At 43.8% G+C, this 9114-nt stretch overlaps 1 long non-coding RNA gene across 1 annotated transcript; it reads right to left on the bottom strand.

The window, feature by feature from the left end:
- Nucleotides 1-6340: 6340 nt before the first annotated feature.
- LOC130539100 (uncharacterized) lies at nucleotides 6341-8672 on the bottom strand. Its single transcript, XR_008954023.1, has 2 exons — nucleotides 8421-8672; nucleotides 6341-7894 (listed from the first exon to the last, which is right to left on the bottom strand). It is a non-coding gene; the product is annotated as an uncharacterized LOC130539100 (long non-coding RNA).
- Nucleotides 8673-9114: the final 442 nt, after the last annotated feature.

Here is a 9114-nt window from a genome sequence, read left to right as displayed (position 1 = left end):
TATACCGAATATATACATATATATATGTGTGTGCGTGTGTGTGTATGTGTGTGATGTCATTCAGTGACTTTGCTGGTGTTTTAGCCACTGATTTTCATTTTATATTAATTGCTGTTTTAAACACCCCCCGTGGTCCTCTCTAATGCTTTGTGCAGTAGAACATACAGCTGGAAAAACTCTGCTCCTGTGATCTTTTCATATTACCAAACCTACAGAAGCAGATTTCCTCCATCACAGGATTTTACAGTTCAGAGAGGATGTGCCCCGCATTTAGATGACTTCTGTGCAACCACTGTTCTGATTATAGGACGATTAGCTTCCTTTATTTGGAGAATGGCCTTGATGAGGTTTGGTGGAAAAACAGTGGCAGGCTTTCAGAACAGGAAATCTGATGATGACTGCAGCTGGAAAAACACTGATAAACCATTGCGCAGATACAAAAACTAGGATGTTCCAATATTGTGGCAAACACGAATCACTGGCCAGCACGTTAAAGCAATGGACGCTGTTTCTAGAAGGCCTAACTCCGGTTCCTGCTGAACTGAGCCAGTGTCTGACATCCAACTGTTTTCAGCTCAGTAGGCACAGGAGGTTGAGCCCAGACACCTGCACCGCCTCACATTTACCACAGGGGGCAGAAAAGAGCGGAGTTACTGCAGCCCAATCAGCGGCACCAGTGACCCGGTTAACCTGGATCACCAACCAAACAGTTTCTACTATCACAAAAGCAACACATCAGAGAGTAACGGCACTGTAACGAGTTTGTTGTAAGAAAACAATGTTGAGTTGAATGTTTCAATTTTAAAGAAATTTTAAAGAACAACTGAACCACAGGCTTATTCTTTTAAACAGTTTGTTGATTTGAAGAGATGTTGACTTCTTGATGCACAGGTTATGGTATTTATTAATAAAACAAGATTAAAATAAAAAAACAACAAAAAATTGAAAATAAATTAGGTTAAGACATAATATGAAAGAGCATAACTCTATCGTTTTAAAGTGCTGCTTGTTCTAAATTAAGGTTGGAGTGTTGAAATACGTTTTTTAAAATAAGAATGAGGGGAGGGGAAAGAGGGGAAAAATCACAACTAATAAAATAAAAAAAGTGGCTAAAAGTAATTTGCAATTTTAACTGTGTGGCAATTGAAAACACACCATATCTAGAAACAATGAATATAGTAAAACAACTCTCTCTCTCTCTCTACACACACACACACACACACACACACACACACACACACACACACGCGGATACAGACAGTCATTACCGTTTCTTTTATGACCACCCAGACAGTAAATGAACTCAGGAATCTATTGCCTCGTGCTTCCTGATAGGACATTTCCTCCACTTCCTTCCTGGATAAGGAAGTCCTCCCTACCCCCCTCCTTCCCCCTCCCTCGTGGTGTCTTCTCTTGTTTCTCTCTCCAGAAAATGCTTTCCTAAATGACTCCTAAATGATTCAACAACAGTACCGTAGTACATTACCAGTACAGTCAAAAATGATCTAATCTAATGCAACAACTTGACTCCCAATCAATTCAAACTTTATTCATATGGCCATTAATACATTGAATTAGCACAAAGGGCCTCACAGTGAATAAAAACACCAAAAAAAGGAAAAGACCCTCCCCTCCCACCCCCACGCAGCGATACATATACAGTCGCACACATTTACAGCCTTACGCATATACATATGCAGAGATACACACAAACACACATACAGACCCACACACACTGTTACTGAAGAGATTACAGATTTGTGCTCCACTATTATCCTGAGTGCTTTGACAGGAAACATATGCTTTGTTGACATGTAGTTATTATAATTGTCATCTGTATCTGTACCAGCTGCTTCCAACCAAGCGCTGCGCATATTGGGAGAAGGTAATGGGAATAATCCGCAGTGTGACGCTCTTTAAATGAAGCTCTGGGGCTCCGAGGGTGTCTTTGGCCTCTCACCCAGTGATTCCAGCCTTTGGAACGTACAGAGGAGGAAACAAAAATGGATTGATGGACCATTTGCACGTGACTGAATAACGAACCCTTGACTCCTTGATGTTGGACGCTGGTAAAGCTTGTGAGGAGCGGAACTTAGCCACTGTGAACACACCGGTTTGACTGAACTGTTCACGGAGCGAGCCAAGTCCTGCCCCTCTATCAAACACAGGACAGACGCTCAGATGACGCACACACCAGCGAGTAAGCTGTCAATAAGAAAAATGAATATTATTTTAAAATACACTATTAAAATGCAACCTTTTCTTTTGAATGGAAGAGCTAACTCTTTCTTGCAAGAGCTGTTTAACTAAACTTGATAAAGAAGAGAAGTCATTTGGATTTTAATGCAGATTCTGTGATGAAATGGCCAAACGCCTTGTTGTAACCTGAACTTAATGGCAGAGAAATTAATGAGGGCGTAATCTGTCCAGCAGCAGACGGCGGGCTCTGGCGTGGTGACCTCAGCTAGAGTGGGTCTTCAGGTGTTGGGGCCTGACGGATTCAGCTCCAGCTGGTTGGAAATCCCTGGCAATGTGATTTACATTACATCACAGCCAAATCACTCTGCCAGGAATCCCTCCAGCTAAATCCACCATTCTGCGCCCTGACTGGGCAGGCGGGGACGAGAGGCGGTAGGGGCTGGGGGAGGGAATGGGCGTGGGAGGGAGGCAGAAAAAAAACAGAGTAAATACCTAGAGGGAAAGATGTGATAATGAGGGACGGTTGAGTTGAGGGAGGAAAAAAAAACGTGTTAGCAGCAGGTGTCTATCTGAGTGCACATCGGAGTAGCCGAGCGTTTACTCCCCTCATCACATTGTAATTATGGGGAATACACACACCGTCTCTGCTAACACGTGAACCCGCATCACGTGTGGAGCCTTTTCTTTTGCTGGCACACCTGTACAAACACAATTGAAGGCACAGACTCGGCACGCATGAGCACATGCAGGTGTGTCGCGCCGCGCCATTCTGTCAGTGATCGATTGGGCTCACGGTGGCGACAGGCTCACGTCTCACATTTCTTCAGTCCCGCACAGGCAAACCAGGCAATCTGAGAGCAGAGCAGGAGGAGTTTTAGCTAAAAGCATTTCAGGAAGCGCACTTCACATGCTGGGTTTGGCCTGCAGGTGCAAACAGTTGTCAAGAACAGGCTGAATCACAACCTGGTGGTTGGGGGTCAAATATTCTAACAATGTCAGTGTTTGATAACTCCGTATCTCATTTAACTCTCTCCTCTTAAGCTTTAAATGCTTCTATCCTGAAAACTTTCAGTGCCGAGGAGCATTTGGGGAGGACAAATTCAGGCTGGAACTCTGCTGAGAGGCTACCTGCATTTGAATCAAAAAACATAGAAGACAAAAACCTTCAAACCTGAAGGACCAATGGCAGGAAGAACAAGAATGAGGAGGACGTTTAGCAGCAACCGAGTAAAAACAAAATCCTAATCTTTAATACGGCACAAGCACATCATGTCATGCGCAAATCATATTAAAATATGCACATTTGATTGAGTTACCTTTGCTTCTTTCTTATCCTGAAGCCCAGTAGCAGGAGGTGGGTGGATGTGACTGGCCTTGACAAATATTTATCTCACGACGGTGTTTGAAGGAAGAGAAAATATGACTAACAAATCCAAAGTAAACAACAGGCTCCCTCTTCCTCTGAGACTGATATGCAGTTGCCTCTGGTTGGAAATGTTGCAATAATATTATAGACCGTCACTTGTGTGTTTGAGCAGCGTTAGATAGTCTATCTGTAGCCGCCGTGATCTCGCACGTCTTTAGGCTATGCCTTTCTCCCTCTATTCCAGTAGCTTGTCAGAGGAAAAAAATAACATTTGCTCACAATGTTTATTTTAAAACCTGTTGTAAAGTTGCTATAATCACTATCCAGTGGTCAAAGAAAAAAAAGAACACCAAAGTGCTCTCACTGCTATGAATAAATAATTGACTTCGAATTGTTGTGTACATTGTTCCTTCAAGTCAAGTCATGTTTTGGCTCACCATTTTTGGGTAAAAGTTGTGAAATTACAGTGTCAGGCTGCATGCAAAGGGATATTTATCATCGTCAGAGTCTGAAATAAACTGGTGAATGGGGATTAATAGTTGGCTATGGATGTTATCCCTCTGGATTTAATGTTAATGTTTAATGTTCTGACGAGAAACGCACACCCTTTTCTGCTTTCCCCTGGTGGCCAAATCATCTACACACAACATGAAAGCCTCTGTGCTTCAGCTTGTGGTGTTTGTCATGTTTATCTCAAACATTTGTGACCTCCTGTGTCTGAGCAGAAAAAAAAGCCTACGCTTAGCCCTTTTTTTCCTGCGCTTGAATTCGAGAACCACTCAGGGTAACTTCATAGCACGCTATCTGCATGTCATCATCAATGCTCCCACCTCCTCTCACGCTCCCCATCAGCTGCCAACCTAAAGTAGTCCTTTTGGATAATGATGAGTGCTAATGCAGTCCCGACATATGCTAGGGCGGGCCAACGCGACAAAATTCCTCTGCAGGGACCTAAGGGGGATTTTTCGAATGGGCTAAAGAACAGACCCAAAAATCTCAAAGGGGTTTGAAAAAAAAAAACTCAAACCCCCCCCCACCCGAGGCTACCCATGTTTGACAGTACATGCACAACAATTAAGCTGGCTGAGCTCCAGGCTACCCAAACAACAGCAGGAAGTAGGAACATACACACACACATACACACACACACACACACACACACACACACCACACACACACACACAACACACACACACACACGCACGCACGTACGCACGCACGCACGCACACACACACACACACACACACTTCTGAAGCGTAAGGTTTTTTTTGAGAATTGCAGCACTTTTTATGCTTTCTCAACACACCTGCCTAATGTTCTAGCAGGGGATTCTATGTTTCACCGTAACAGGCAGTAAAAGCCTGCATCAAAGCACATCCATTTCTGTAGCACCCAAACATCCGCAGCTGCCTCCTCATTCTGGAGCTCGTTAACCTGACACTCCAGCGCGCCCTCGCTCCTCCTCACTACCTTTTTTCTCTCTCTTTATCAGCCAGAATTGTTCTCTTGTGATCACCCCGTGATTTTGCCATTTTCAGCCCTGCTGTATTCTGGCCAGACACATTTCTTTATTCTGGGACGAAGCCAAGGGCACACATGATTGGTTAAGGTCTGTCTGGAGTTTGCAAATGCCTGCCCCGTCCTGGTTTGACCTTTTGTGCTGACTAACAGGCACCGCAAATAAACCAGGGGATATGTTTTACCACTTCTCTCCTGACGTGCAGAGCTATGCGAGAAGAACTCGTGTGCGGCGCCACCTCATTGTGGAGCTTGAGTGGGGAATCGAGGAGGAGGCAGAGGCAAAGACAATGGACTAAACTAAGGAGAATTCGGAATTCTCAAAATCAGACAGGAAGCCTTGATGGGACCTTTGCCACATGTGTTTGAAATCAAGCCGATACTCCATAATCCACGCGATCACAGTTTGGGCTTTGTTGTTTACGTGATGACACCCCTGACATTTTTCCCCCTTCATGCCAAAACACATCTTTCAATATTCACGTAATCCACGGAGACGTGTAGCATATACCCGAAGTTTGCATTGCTTTGGTATGTTATACAATTTGGGAAAAATAAAAAATGGCTAGTGTTAATTAATTTAAATGTTTTTTTTTTAAAATTACCAGTTGTTAAAAACACAGCTCTTTTAGTCTTTAATATTTTTCAAGCTTTCATCCAGAGCAGATAAATTCCCGTCCAGTAACTATGGAACACAGTAATGAAATCCATGTTTCACAGCTCCTCTCTCTCTCTCTCTGTCTCTCTCTCTTTTGCAACTATTAAAGATTTACAACATCCAAAAGTCCAGATAGAACTAACATCTAATTTCCAAAAATCATGTAAATTGTCAGTAAAAGTGTAAATCAGATTGAGCTTCTATGTGTACCAAAGTGAGAGTAATCCAAAAGAACCATGGCTTAAGTTTGCCTGTAAAATAAATCAATAAAAATGAGCCCAATTTTGCTGTGGTTTGGCCACTGGAGCGAAATCACTTCTGCAGCTCTCTCTCAGATCCACTTCCCAGCAAGTCTGGAGACCAAACACCTCCTCAGAAGTCCTTAACTTTATTTTGCGTTCTGCCTGGAGCCATAAGCATCTGCAGGCCTTTAAAACATCCTGGTTGGACATTTGGTCCTGGATCAGGCCTGCGCCGAATAATCAAATGAAGGCTTTCGATGCTCGAACCCGAGCAAGACGTTTGAACCTAGAATCCCAGATAATTGGGGGAATTACAAAACAGTGAGTCTGGTGTCATAAAACAGATTTTGCACAGATTTCAGCTGTGAAACTGTTTATTATTTTTACGAAGCAGGTTAAAAGGAGCCTGCTGGGACTGGCTGCAGGACTCCTCGCGACCCCGATTAGCAATAAGTTGCAGTTAATGGATGGCCGGAGAGTAATTAAAGGCCTCAGAAAGCTCCACTAAAAACACTAATCCTAATTATCTTTTGCTGAAAACTGTTAACATTTCCATCTAATTTCATACGCTCCAAAATTACAGCTGTGCAGTCTAAATAATCAATAATCCAGATGTCAGACTGAAGTTACTTTTTGACTTGGAGGTGCGTTTCCTGCTACACACAGGAGAGACACAATGAGTTCCACATCTTTGAAGCACAGTGGTGGCAGACAGCAGAAGAGGTGACAACAAGTCTTCAAATCATGCCCAGCAGCGAGCGTGCGAGCCGACAACTGAAGACGAGACCGCGCTTGAGTCACAACAGGAGCCGCTGCCGCCGCTGCAGCAGTGGTAGCAGTGCCAATCAAAGTTTCCCCACACATAAATGGAGGTATAAGGAGTTTATAGGCTTTGGGAAAATGCAATAAAAGCTCTTCAGTGAATGCAACCATCTGTCTTCCCAAAAGAACTTCCTGTAAACAAAACCGGGGAGAAGAAAACATTCGTCCAGCACTCTGCCACTGCCTGGAATCAGCCTTTCATCTTTGTTTTCTTCCCGTCTTTTGCTCGGCGCTCTCTTTCTCTCACATCGTCTCGCCTGATGGCGTCAGTTTTCTTCAATCTTTCTTCGTCATTGCTCCTTTTTTCCTCCCAGTGAAACCTTCCTGAACTCCTTTATTTTCCTGTTCTTTGAGTCAAATGTAAACTACACTCACTGTTCTCTGCTTCTTTAGTATCGTTGCTGAAAATGGCGAAAGTTATTTTTGAATTAAATATCGCCGTCTCTATTTTTGTCGTCGCTACGAGCGCCCTAATCTGGAAAATGGCCTCTTCGTTTAGCCGTGCTTCCTTCTGGTTGTCAGACTCAATAAACTGAAATGAGCCAGGCCTGGACATCGTCTCCGGACACCTCGACCGATCCAGAACCAACATAATGTCGTTTACAGGACAGAGGGCTGCTTGCAGGTCTGAGCTACGTCCTGTCCCATTTAACTCAGTCTTGTGGAGACAATCTGGTGTAGACCCACAGTTTGCTCAACCATAAAGCAGTTAACTATCACTATCAAGGCTAGCTTACTGGCTATAAGGTAAAAAATCTAATTTTTTTTTTAGTTAAAAAATTCTTTCAAAAAGCTGGGGAAAAATTGGTTAATTCAGAATATTGTTATCACTTCCGGACTTTTTAATTTCAGAAGCAGTTTGTCAGGGTCACGCTTCTGCTCCTGCCGCTCCTTTGTTGAGAGTTGCAGCCTGTCAGCGAAGTTAAACCAAGTCTGGTCTGGTTTTCTGTCTGACATATGGTCAAAAGCAGGTGCTTTTCTCCCCCCTTCACTCCACTTTTCTGGACAGCGTCAGTTAGATCTGCTGCGGTGACTGGGCAGCTGTGAGTCTGGGCTGTCAGATGTGGGAGAACGTCTGCTTCCGACGCCTTTGAACGTATGGAGGGAGGAAGGAAGCCAGAACCAGACAGAAACAAGAGGGAAAGTGGGAGAGAGAGACCACGAGGCCCAAGCGTCATTGTTGGTTTCTCATTTTTTTTAAAAAGAGGGGGGAGGAATGCAACAGATGAACAGAAGCTGCTACGCGCATAAAACTTTACACCTTCAAATATGAGACATAATTCGGAACCTGGGTTCAAAGAATACGAACCCTTCGATTTAGCGGGCAAAAAGTGCCCACTGTTTCAAAAACTGTTGTAAATGTAAAGGAGCCGCATAGTTAAGACTGAAAAATGATATAAAAAGGAGTCCTGGAATTAATTAATCTGTGACCCCTTGACTTGTTGTAGTCCAACACCAACCAAATCATAATATTCACCTATTAGCTGAAATCTAGCACCAACTCTTTAACTCATAGAAAAAAAGTCAATAAAGTAACATCCTTCCTCAACATCCTTAACCTGCCATCTCTCATTTTTCCCCACTATTTCAGCCAACAGTGCAAATTTCACTCACCTTTGAAACTCGCATGAGGCAGAGATGAGCGTCTCGGAGGCTCACATGCATGTCTTTATAAAAGGGAACAGGAGGGAAGCCCTGATGCCGCTGCACGCTCACACTGATGAGATCCAAAAGTCACAGAGTTCAGCACAAAAGACAACACAGGTCACAGCGTGCGCGTCGACGTGTAGCCTGAAAAAAGGAAAAAAAAATATCAGCTCCGAGCGCTCTGTCGCTCCACCTCCTCCAAACTCCTTTTCAACTTCAAGGGTGTGGACAGAGTCAGAGCTATGACTACGACTCTAGTCCACATCATTCACACCAGTTTGCTTTCTTACAAACCACACCCAGCATGAGAGAGAGACACAGAGAGAGAGAGAGAGAGAGAGAGTTCTCCTTAAATAACACGAGGAACGAGTGAGGAAACTTCTGATTTTAGGGTGAAATAGATCCAAGTATAGAAAGGGAGCCGCAATCAATCCAGGATGTTTACGTTATTTGGCAAACGGGTGCTTTTGTGCGATTTTTCGTAGGCGCTGTGGACTGTGACTTTAAACATGGAATTACAGATAGAGGGGATTAAATGGCGAGCATGGTGGTGTTTGCTTCATGCCTCCACATGCTCCCCTGTATCTACACATCCGGCTGCACATTTGCAACATGTGCGTGTGTGTGTGTGTGTGTGAGTGGGCACGGTTGTGGCCTATAC

This window comes from Takifugu flavidus, chromosome 15 (genome assembly GCF_003711565.1).
Source record: "Takifugu flavidus isolate HTHZ2018 chromosome 15, ASM371156v2, whole genome shotgun sequence".
Classification (NCBI taxonomy): Eukaryota; Metazoa; Chordata; class Actinopteri; order Tetraodontiformes; family Tetraodontidae; genus Takifugu; species Takifugu flavidus.
This window is presented reverse-complemented; position numbering and strand designations above follow the sequence as displayed.